Genomic DNA, 13,118 nt, shown 5'->3' on the forward strand with positions numbered 1-13,118 from the left:
GCCATTCAGGGATGAGTGAGGTTGGTCACTCTCATCTTAAATGTCAGGACCAACTGCCTAGCCCCGGGCTCCTACGCTTCTCATGGGGCAACGTAGGATTGGATGATGGGTGGATGGATGATGATGATTATTATTATTTATTATTATTATTATTATTATTATTATTATTATTATTATTATTATTATTATTATTATCATCATCAAAGTGGATGGGAATGGTAGTGCCCTGATGTAGACATTTGTATGGGAAATCCTTTGCACATAGCCTTTGTTCTTCAGGTACAAAATGAACCACAAGTAGACATGGCGAGTGATAAGGGTGATGGTGGTGAGCTGGAAGAACAGAAAACAACTACTGAAGAAAAGTGTGTGGATGGGCAAATGAGAACATTTGTGTTGGACACGAGGGTTTAAACTGTTAGAGGTCGGGGGAGTGGACAGTCTTGTCGCCACACAGTACGTGGAAAAGCAGTGTGTGGACAGAAGTAGATAAAGACAGGAGTGGAGTAAGCAGTTCCTGCAAAGGAAGAATAAAGGGTAAAAGATGATGAAAATGAAAATAAGGCATACAGGAGGCAATGGAGGAATAACTGGGTAGATATGATCTGGTGCAGATGGAGGAGTTGACATGCATGTGTAAGATGTTGACAGAACTCTATGCAGAAGGTGAGGTAGTGTTTGGCATGAAGAGAAGGCATAATAGGATGCAAGCAACAGCATGATGAAATGAAGAGGCAAAACTAACTGTGGCAGAGAAAGCGTATACTCGTAGTAGGGGAATTGGATGTAGAGGAATCGAGCATGTTGAGAGAGGAGAAGAATAATATGTAAAGGGAAGGAGATAGATGAAAGACTAGCAAGAAATAGTAAAAAGACCATGATGAGATTAGAAAAATGTATGTAAAGTGGAAGGATGTGTGTAAGAAACTGCTTTTGCAAGGTCAAGACATTGTAATAAGAGAAGAGAGATGAATGATAAAAATGACAGAATGTTCGTGGAGAAAGGAGAAAATGTAAGCAGAGGAAGAGAGGACTTTAAGATATTGTTGAATCCAGAACACGAGAGTACCTGCTTTCAGTCATCTTGCGATTAATGTAAACGTTTATCTGTTTGCAATGAGGCTGGATCACCTTGACGGGCCCATAAGGTTGGTGTGATCAGTGTAACTCTCTCTCTCTCTCTCTCTCTCTCTCTCTCTCTCTCTCTCTCAGTAACATCCCACACTCAGGCGGCTGTCAAAACTTTCATGAGTGTCCTCTTACATCCCGCCACTTCCCTCTTTATTTCTTCTTAAAGTCGTTGTCCCTCTTTCCTTGCCACCTCCCCTGCCAACACCGCAGTTTTTGCCAACTCCCCTGACACCACCTTGTATTTGTACAGTCTTTGTGCCTTCCCTGTCTCCTCCCTAAATCTTTGTCTTCTCTCTATATTTCTCCACTTCTTCTTTATCTCACCTCTTTTTATTTAGTATTTATCACTCCTTCTTTGTTACCTGTCCTTCTACCACTTCGTTTCTGTGCCACTTTTTTATCATAATATCTCCTCATTTCGTCTGTCTCTCCCTTTCTCATGTTCTAAGTTTCACGTTCTCGTCATCATCCCACTTCTCTCTGTCGTCTGACCCTCAAGCATCGTATTTCTTCGGTCACCACTTCGTTTTCTGACACCTTCCCTGCCACCACCCACCAGTCTGTGCCACCATCCTGCTGTCACCCATCATTCTGTGTCACTATCCTGCTATGTGGTACTTTCATCCAATCTCTGTTTGCTTTCTTTGTTTCTTTCTCTTCATTATACCACTTCCTCTTTATTTCGCTTCTGTCTGTTATGCCCCTCTTTCTATGCTACCTCCTCAGCTACAGTCTTGTTTCTCTGCCAACTGTCTGCCGTGCTATCTGTTTTTTTCTGTAGTTTCCTCTACAGTCGTGTTCATCCTACCTCTATGTTTCTACTTCTCTGTCTTTGTCACATCTGCACCCCAGTGTCGTTTCTGTGTAAATTTTGTGTCATGGTATCGCCTCTCTTAATACACAGGCATCTATTTTTCACTGTGACCTAATAAATCATCTGTTGTTAGCTGGAATAAAATACTACTGTAGAGCAGTTCCGACGATGAAAGGGTTAATGGTACTAGTTTTGAAACTTTCACTATCCTATGACCCACACTCAGCTAAATAATATAGTCCACTGTTAGCTGGAATATATTAAGTTACTAGAGTTGGCTTGACCTCTTCCATCTTTGCCATCACTCATCATTCTGTGCCACCATCCTGCCATCATCCATCATTTTGTACCATCATCCTGCCATTACCCATCATTCTCTGCCACCATTCAACCATCAGCCACTATTATGTGCCATCATCCTGCCATCGCCCAACACTCTGCGCAACCATTCTGCCATCATTCTTTGCCGTCATCTTGCCATCAATCAGTGCCACTACCTAGCCACCACCTATCATTCTGTGCCACCATCCTGCCATCACTCATTATTATGCACCACTGGCTTGAATTAGTCTTCCAAATTTTTTGCCTCCGCTGCAGTACCAACCCCCTCCCCCCCTTTCTCTCTCTCTCTCTCTCTCTCTCTCTCTCCCCTGGTCCACCCTGGTTTTCCCACCAATTTCCCCCGCAAACTTTCTCTCTTCAGCAGTATCTTTCCTCAGCTTCAACGTACTCCTTTCTCTTTATATTTCTTGCCATGCCTCTGCAAATGTTTCCTGCTCTCTTCCCTTGCTATCATTTTTGTTAATCCTGTGTTAATTTCCCCTACTATTTACATTCAGTTAGTTTTGCTATTCCTGTGTTAGTATTTCCTGGTATTCCTGTGCTAATATTTCCGCAACTCCTGTCTTAATACTTCCGGTTTTCCCGTGTTAATATTTCTGCTAATATTTTATTCATATTTCTCCTTTCCTGTGCTTATATTTCCTCTGTTCCTGTGTCAGTATTTCCTGCTACCCCTGTACAAATACTTCCGCTACGCCAGCTTTAACTTTTCCGTTATAGTGTGTGAATAATTCACCAATTCCGTGTTAATACTTCCGTTATTCCCGTGTTAATACTTCCACTTTTCTAGTGTTAATATTTCCTCTATTTCCGTAATAATATACGTGCAGATCATCTCGATATTTCAGTTATTCCTGTTTTCATATTGCCACTGCTTCTGAGTTATTATATCCGCTGTTCCCGTCTTCATAGTTCCGCTAATCATGTTAAATATTTCAGCTATTTCTGTGTTAATATTTTTGCTATTTCAGTGTTACTATTTCCGCTATTCCTGTGTTAATATTTCAGCTATTCCTGTGTTAATACTTTCGCTATTTCAGCGTTACTATTTCCGCTATTCCTGTGTTAATATTTCCTCTATTCCTGTGTTAATACTTTCTCTATTTCAGCGTTAATATTTCCACTATTCCTGTGTTAATATTTCCTCTATTCCTGTGTTAATACTTTCTCTATTTCAGCGTTAATATTTCCACTATTCCTGTGCTAATATTTCCTCTATTCCTGTGTTAATATTATAACTATTTCTGTGTTAATATTTCCGCTATGCCTGTGTTAATGTTTCTACTATTCCCATGCTAATTTTTCTGCTATTCCTTTCTTAATATTCCCTCTAATCCTGTTATTTCCATTATTCCTGTGTAAATATTCTCGCTAATTCTGTGTTGATATTTCGACTTTTCTTTCTATATTAACATGTCCGTATTTCTATGTTAATATTTTCGTTATACCCGTGTTAATATTTCTACTGATTTTTTCTATTTCATGACGTGTGCTTGTGCCAAAAACATCTGAAGTAGTTGTTTAGGAGTTATTGCTATTCTATAATCTGTAACTCTCTTTGGTCAGAGTACCAAAGGGCTACCTCAAACATACTAAGAGTATGCCACAATGATAGACTGAAAAGAATGCTCAGGTTACCAAGGTGACGAGCTCGTGCTGGAACTTTTTACATATAAAGTAACGAGTCTACAGTAGACATGGTCAGAATAAACTCCGTATAGAACCTCGAGTTTAGATCTGAACAATCATCCAACTCTGTAACATTGCAGTTAGGAAAGCAGTGCGTATGTAACTGGTACAATGCACCAGGAATTGATGAACTTATTACATACGCAGGAATATTTATATAACGCTATTTATATACTTATGATATCCCACTTTCTAGCCAGAAAAATATACATCTTTTAAATACATATATTATTACTTAAATATAAATATTACTAACTGCTACTGTACATCCTTCAAGATCACTACTATAATTTGTTTTTTATTAATTACCTGATCAATAACTTTAAAATTCTGTATTAATAATCACATGAATTTGCTTTATATCATAATCGCTACAATCATAACTACTATTGTCATTATTATTTTAATTCTTTTTATACTAATACTGTTACTACTATTACCACTGTTTGTTTTTATTATTTAAACCATGTATAAAATTATTATGTACTGACAAAATTATCAATATACAGTATAACTTTCATTCATTATCAAATAAGCTGCACCATTACAATATACATGCAACATATAAATATGCTTTTTCTTAGGTGTAACTAGCTAAAACACAATCGACAACAATTACAGTTTCTCCATATTCTTCGTTTTTCTTAATCGTCTTCCTTCTTTACTTCTCTTAGTGCAGTCACCATTACATTTTTCACTGAAGTGCGCCATTTTCCAGTGGATCTAAAATAGCATTAATATTGCCCAAGTTAGGTCAAAAGAATAGTGGTCGGGAATATGCCGACTTCAACAAATTTGATCCGATTTAAACAAAACTCGGTAGAAGGATAAAAGGTGAGAAAACAGTGATGTGTTTCAATTTTCAGAACCATCGATCAAAATTTAAGATCGCTGGATTGTGTCAAAATCTTGGTGATTTAACTCAAAAACTTGTTATTCAATCCGAATCAAATTAAGTGGAATAATTTAGGGTCAGCAGTAGACTAAATTGCTCAGTACTGAGGACGATAGTACAAATGGCAAGGTAACAGGGCAAGGTCAGAGTAATCAACTTTGATCCTAATTGAAAAGAAAATAGTGGAGGGGTTCAGAGATACTCATAGATGATGCATTTGAGGTTTGTGAACAGTCGGCCAAAGGTTAAGGACACTGAGCTAGGCTAAATGTTTGTCCTTAAACTGATCGTAAGCCGTGGGTGTTGCGCTCTCACTGTGCTCCGTGACGCTATTTACTCCACAAACATTAATCCAGGCACTCCCTTTTCTGTCTTTCTTTCCTTCATTCTTTCCTCTTCGTTCTGCCTGTGGGTGACTCAACACTAAGTGACAAGCCAAATGGTTTTCTGTACACCAGCAACCCATTTACTATGAAGGGTGGTAACCATATAACCAAATTATGGAGCCTGGTGGTTTAGTGGGTAATTATGGCGCTCCAGTCGGATTGAGCCGGTGAAGGTTTATATCCAAGGGATGATTGGGGTATATTGCTCACGTAATACCACTTAGGGATGAGTGAGGCTGGTCACTCTCATCTTAAATGTCAGGACCAACTTGCGTGGACCCAGGGCTCCTACACTCCTCATGGGGCAATGTAGGATTCGATGAAAGGTTGATGGATGTTAAGAAAAACTTTTCGAACAGAATATATATATATATATATATATATATATATATATATATATATATATATATATATATATATATATATATATATATATATATCGATCATTTCCTGTGGCACCCCACGGGATGCATAGGGCCTCGATAAACTCTCTCCACCAATATTTGTCTCTTGCCATCTCCTTCAGGTCCCACCAACACTCCTCTCCTGCTTCTTTTTTCATTGTCCTCAACTAGGTTTCCCCCGGCCTACTTCTACTTCTTCCTCTAGCAGTCCACTCTGGCACATCCTGTATTAAACTGCCTTCTTTTCTGTATATGTGCCCCAGCCACTTCCAGAGACAGTCTCACATATTCATTAACTGGTTCCACTCTCGTAGTATCCCTTACTCTTTCATTTGTAACTCTGTCTTGCCACTTTACCCCAAGAATCCTTCTCAGTATTTTATTCTCAAATCCTGATACCTCCTGATATGTTGCAATTGTACTGTACCATTACCCATGCCCATCAATTAAAATTGGTCTAACCATGGACTTGTAAATTTTTACTTTAGTATGTACCGAAAGCATATTATTATTCCAAACACATTTCAGCATTCCAACAGCTCGCCAAGCCTGTCTAATCCTCTCCTCAATTTCATTGTTTAATGATCCATTAGATGATACAATCGTTCCCAGATATTTAAAGTTTTCTACATTCTTCACCACATTATTCCCATTTACACAATATTATAAAGTCAATCAGTCTATCTAACTGCCTACCTAAATAGATGGATAGATAGATAGGTAGCTTAATAGATAGTGCCCTTGTGGTGTGGCATAGGTGCTACGAAAGGTGTCATGATAATGGTATAATTATACCCCAACCAGGCTGTACACAAAATCATGTGAGAAAAATGTAGGAATGGGATTACATGTCGTTTTACAGCCTACGTGGTTTTTGCACAGTATCATCCCAACAACTTCATTAATTTTATTAATTGTTTTCCTATAATTGTATTACTTTTTATTAAAATACATAGTATCTGGTGAGTTATATATCTGTAACAACGTTCTTTAATGCAGTGGTTAGAAGGACCTTGGCTGGCGCTTCTCAAGTTCACTTCTTCGCTTCCTTCTCTCTCTCTCTCTCTCTCTCTCTCTCTCTCTCTCTCTCTCTCTCTCAATAAGGGCGTGTCTGGAAACAGCTGCGAGGATTTTTTCCCTCTAGATTTGTACGATTTTTTTTTTTTATACTGAAAACACTTTTTTTTACCTAAAAGGAATTGCTGTAGGCTACTCTTATTCAAAATCTCCTAATAATTATTGGAATCGTGTGGAGGTGGCAAAAATATAATATAAAAGATGCCACTGCATTGATGGGATAAGTCTTTCTAAATGTGCTCCAACATTTTTGCAATATCTAGCCTTTTTTTTTTTTTTTTTTTCATCGATGTTAAGAATATTTCGCATTCAAGAATCTGACACAGCGGACTTACTCTCTTCATTATATTAGGCATTAACTTCTACTCTTTTCAAGCGTCTTAAGTTACCACTGAGTTTGACGAATGATTAAGCAACATTATTAGAGGCTGGCGTAACCCCTTTTAAGCACCGTTCAAAGTCCAAGTAATAACCTGGTCTGGTCCAGGAGACTTATCAGACATGAACATTTCGATTTTTTTATTATAACATCCACCCGTGTATTAGATAGTTTATTTAATATTATATTGTTATCGCCACTGTTGACAGACATCGCTTGAGAAATCACGTCCAAAGGTTCCTTTGTATATTCTGGCAAAAAAAAAAAAAAAAAAATATATATATATATATATATATATATATATATATATATATATATATATATATATATATATATATATATATATATATATATATATATATATATATATATATATATATATATATATAATTTAGGATGATGGCACTGCTTTATCTTTGCTTGTAAAGTCTCATGAGTTTTTAAAAAATCTTCTGAAGAGAGCGTGAATAAAAAAAAAAAAAAAGCAAAGATACGTCATTGGAGTGAGGTAGTTTAAATCCGTCCACACTGTTCCCAGACCACGCCTTATTAATAAGAGAGAGAGAGAGAGAGAGAGAGAGAGAGAGAATGAAGTCACCCCTGCTGTCTCCAAGCCAGGGTTTATTATGTTCAGTAATACTTTCACACTGGTGTAATACTGTCGCCTCATTAACCACCAGTTCTTAAAAGCTGTCCCTAACTCGACCACACCGGCATTCCCGTCGTGGAGCGTTAATTTAAGGTCAAGCAGTAAACTTGACGCACTCTCGCAACATACAGTTAGGCTATTATAAGAACCGGGGATACTGGTGTAGCGTTTGGTACGTGGGTATGTTGGTACATCAGTACAGTCGTATAACGGAATGTGATGATGATGATGATGATGAAACTTTCTAGGTTATTCACCGCAGACTATGGCTGAAAATACAGAGACCCTTAATCTATGCAGGCCTAACCTAAGGAGATCAAAAGGTAGACCAAGGCTACTCCGCCAAACTCGGAACCCTTGCAGGTCTTCCACCAAGGATCACTACACTTGACAGGGGAGAGACCACCTCCCAACGTCGGCCGCACACCTGTGCCGTGCCAATATAGTCACTATGCAAAGTATCACGCACAAACGTCAATAGATAGCAACAAACCTCAAGAGCAAAAATTATAATAACCTATTGATTTCATCTGAGAAGAGAGGAGCTTTCACTTTTGAAAGCTGGCAGGTGATTGGTTATCCAAGTGTATTCATTAGTAATTATATACTTTATACCAGAAATGTGCGCCTTGTGAGCGCATGATGAGCGAGCTAGCGCCATGTTATCAAAATTTTCCTCTAATATAAACTTATAGGCGGATAAGCCTATACTTAATTGCTAGAACTGATACCAAAAAATAGTGTTATGACGGAAAATCATTTTTAATAATTTTGATTTCGAAATACAGCCGAACACTCCTTTGGAAAACTCGGGATTCTAAGGGGTTCTTACTCCCTCATGGGTGAGCTTTTAGTTGATAAAATTTTTAAATTGAATATATCACAAGCAGAAATTATTTCAACTCTATTTCACATAAGAGTAAAGTTATTAGAGTGACAGTCGGGTCTGGCAGGGTTAAGTTACCTTATTTTGTCTGTACATGGGAAAAAGAAAAATCAAAGTACCCATAAACCTTTGTCAGAAAATGTTGGCTTGGCATGAGATCAGAAAATTTCACAAGCATCTAGGCCATCTGATAGACTTTGTATGGGTCCGTTTTTTAATTATGCAAACAACTATACGAGTAGATATTTTTCTCCAACAGTCTTTTCGTCAGACGGGTATTGTAATCCTTACAATGAAATTAATTAAAATACACTGTTACTAATGAATGCACTTGGACAACCAATCACCAGGCCAGCTTTCAGAAGCCTAAGGCTCTTCTCTTCTCAGATGAAATTGAATAAGGTATAGTGGCCCTGTAGGGTGTGCTGAAGCCAAACTACCTCCCAGAAAAATCGACCGCGTACCTGCACCGTGCCCGAGAAGAGCAGGAGAAAAAAATGCATACCGTACATATAGCCTTACATCTAATTCTCTAATCTTAATTTCGCGCCGGTATATCCGTCCGTTTATCTGCTTGTTTATATGGAAGGCGAACCTTATGTGTAGCAACATGCTAAAAAAGAAAAGTAAGCGATGTCAGCAAACACCAAAAATAAAAGTTCCTAAGTATCCACCAAATAATAATTCTGGAAAGGGAATGTAGACCGTGTACCTGCGTCGTGCCAAAATATACGTATATATGACAGAGAACAGGGATAGATATTATTTTTTCCTCGCTGTTTGTAATGTGAACTTTGTGCGGACCTTGAGGCAAAAGTGTTAGGTTTATCAATAAAGTGTAGAAGCAAAAGTTGTTACTGGGTCTTTGGACTGTGTTTTAAGCCAAAAAATCTTCCAGAAACTCCCAGGTTACCTTCTAGCTGTGATAAAAAAGGCATTCTTTTATAGGAGGAGAATAATAAATTTCGGTGCTACCAAAATAGCGATTCAAGGCAAAGCTAAACACTGATTGAAGGCTTTTAATATATATCTATCTCTATCTGCCTACCTGTCTATCTATCTACTTGCACAGGTACCGAGCATTTGCCTGCAACACTCAAATATCGTGCATATCAACATTACCTGAGACCCTGACTGGCCATTCCACCTATTGGAGAAGACCCCCGGGGTTCCCGCTTACTCACTGAACCTGTGTACCTCCTTGGGCCAGTTTCCTCAGAGATACTTTCCCGTTGGACATATTCCTACCATGGACTCATTTGTCCCACTACCCACCCACCCACCCCACCAATCAGTCCACCCATCCAACCCGTTGTATCTAGTAATGATGTGTTTCTAGAAATTCGTCATCAGAAGTTACACCAGATAGGAATGTTTAGAAAGGTCTTGTGGATCCCTCTCGATATCCATTTGGGGACAAACAAAGAACCTTTCTTATATATATATATATATATATATATATATATACAGTACAGAGGGAGAGAGAGAGAGAGAGAGAGAGAGAGAGAGAGAGAGAGAGAGAGAGAGAGAGAGAGAGAGAGAGAGAGAGAGAGAGAGAGAGAGAGAAATATAGATATCCACAACGCATATAATGGTGGAGATGGCAAACGCCAACATTCTCCTTTAATCTATTTCACCAAATTTTCGGACGATTCACGGGACCATCATCAGGGTACAGACGGAGGATCCTACCAGTGAGTATAAACCCGTACTGTGTATAACACAAGTTATAGCTGTAAAGTTTACAATTATACTTATCTATGTCCTAAAAGCATTTAGCATCGTATCGTAAAAAAGTAGTGCTTACCAAAAAGAAACAAGAAAACAAAAGTACACATTACTACGGGAAGTAGCGATAATGTAATCCATAATCACAATGAAAAATTACCAAACCATTAGCGTTCTTACAGTTTCAATACAGAAAAAACAGCAAAAAAAAAAATACTCAAAAAATATTGCACAAAAATCAAATACATAAAATGTGAAGCTCACCAATCTGAGGAAAACCTGAAAAAACACTAAAGTGACTGGCGACCTGTACTGAATTGGACTTGTAAAGGAACTGGTGCAATGAGAAGAAAGGGCAGCAAATGGCGATATGTGAATGATTTATCTAATACGGAGATGAACGGTTGGAGTAATAAGCAAATAAATTGTTTATGGAGAGTATTATAGAGCTTCCTTAGTCGACGAGAATAACTGGCCATAGCCTTGATGAACATTCTCATTGTTGGTAGTCCTTCCTGAGCTGAGTAAAGTCGTTTGGCAATAACAAGAATAAAGGGGGACTGAAGGGTTTTGCTTCTCCACTACGATAGATTTCCCTCCTATGCTGGGTAAGATCGTCTGGCGGCTGCAAAAATGGAAGAGATACGGTATCATCATAATGGTCGAGTTGATTATTACCCTCAGTGAGGTGACGCAATTTTAGATACTGTCCTTGTTCTACTTTTACACCTGCTGTAGGGCTGCAGTGGCCTCTGCTGTTCCGCTACAACGATCTTTTTAGTGCAAACAGTCAATAAATTATAGATTCATGAGGATCTGTACGGGCAGCTCTGTCTGTCTCTCACTACTGAATATCAGAAACGAGGTACATCACTCCTGCAGACTTTCTCGAAGCCAAACCACACTACAGTACACTACACCACAAAAAATCAGCCTCCATCGCCACACTAAGGTCATTATCCGGCGGGTTATGAAACTCCCGCATCCAGTACTTTTCTTCTCGTTGTACTCTACTCTGGCAACCTGCACTCAGTGTTATTTATCACAGAAGTGTCCCGTATTGATTCTACTGTCTACACCCGCCATTTCCACCAACCATGTTCTCCAACAATTACCACCATCCATTTCCACCAACCATGTGCTCCCATCATTGCAGTCACCCATTTCCTCCAACCATATCCTCTCATCATTACCATCATCCATTTTCCCCAACCATATCCACCAACAAGTACCATCATCCATTTCCCTAACCATACCCTTAATCATTACTGTCAACCATTTCCACTAATTATTTTCTCCAGCTCGTCCTCCAATCATTTCCATCAATCATTTCCTCCATACTATTCCACCGATCATTTCTATTCAGCCACTCTTCTTCCACAACCAGTTCCTCAACTATTTCTGTTCATCAGTTCTGTCACCCTATCCGCCAACCATTCGGAGTCAGTAGAGGGATGGTCTGCTGTCCCCGTGGACGCGGATTCTACTGTACTTCCAGCTAGGGCAGGGAGCAGATTAAAGACTTTAACTTCGTTATGTCAGGAAGTACTCTGTAGCACCAGTCGATCAGAGCTATACTCCCTAAGTGAGTGGCAAGCTGGTGACAGGGAGAGCTGGAGCTCCTGTTTCACCAGCCCTCAGGACCTGTTCCTAACCATCTCCCTTTACTGAACATTTTCAGTGTTTCCATTAACGGAGAGATTAGGCCACCATACTCTCATAATACCTCTATTTCCAATTGTCTACACTGTACTACATGCACATTACATATCACTCCTTCACTTTGCATCCTCTCAGTGCAACGGCCGGTTCAGTATTCCCAGCAAATTGGGTGGTACCTCGAACTGCCTCTATCGGCAGGGTAGGGCTGACAGCACTGGGCCTTCCTGGTTGCAATCAAGCCACTGTGCCAACAATGCTTAATGCAAACACTAATGCTCGTCAGAGGAGAAGGGTGAGTTTGGCCTTACAATGTACTAATATACGTGGTGGTAATACCAATTTGAATTCTGTTCAGGTTTTCCTTCAGTCTGTAGCCCCTCTAGCCATATTTCTCACAGAAACCAATAACTCTCCCTCTACTGACATATCCCCATTTACATTTCCTGCTTACTGTTACCATCTCCTCACAAACTTCCGAAACAAGGGTGGCACGTGTTGTTATATCAAATCCGAACATGCTGGTGACACTGTTTTGAACATATCAGCTAACTTAGATTATGCATTATACAGACAAAATTACCTAAATATTACCTAATATATCTGCATAGGTTATCGCTTCCCCAATGCCTCCTCAGAACCCAGCGTATTTGTCTCCATATCCACACACTTGACTAACTTCAACCTCACCCCACCACTGAAAATACAATTTTAGGTGATTTTAACGTCCTTAACGTATAATGGTTATTGCTTTCTGCTAGAACTGATGATACTAGTCTCGAGTGCAAGCTGTTTGCTGAATCATTTAATCTCACACAATTACTAAAACAACCAACCAGAATACCAGATAATTTTGATCGTGATTAGTATCTCTTAGACATATTCCTGACAAATAACTCAGGTCAATACCGGAAGAGGTACTGTCACCACTTGGGTCCTCCGACCACAGTCTCATCAAAGCCTAATTAGTCAGTTTCCCCAAACCTCCCCATTCTGAACCAGTCAGGGTGACCAGATGTTGCTCTGATATGGCAGACTGGGATGGATTTAGAATTTTCTTGCTGATATTTCATGGCAGT

This window comes from Coenobita brevimanus, chromosome 52, assembly GCF_032717465.1.
Source record: "Coenobita brevimanus isolate Jiangsu-jjx chromosome 52, ASM3271746v2, whole genome shotgun sequence".
Lineage (NCBI taxonomy): Eukaryota > Metazoa > Arthropoda > Malacostraca > Decapoda > Coenobitidae > Coenobita > Coenobita brevimanus.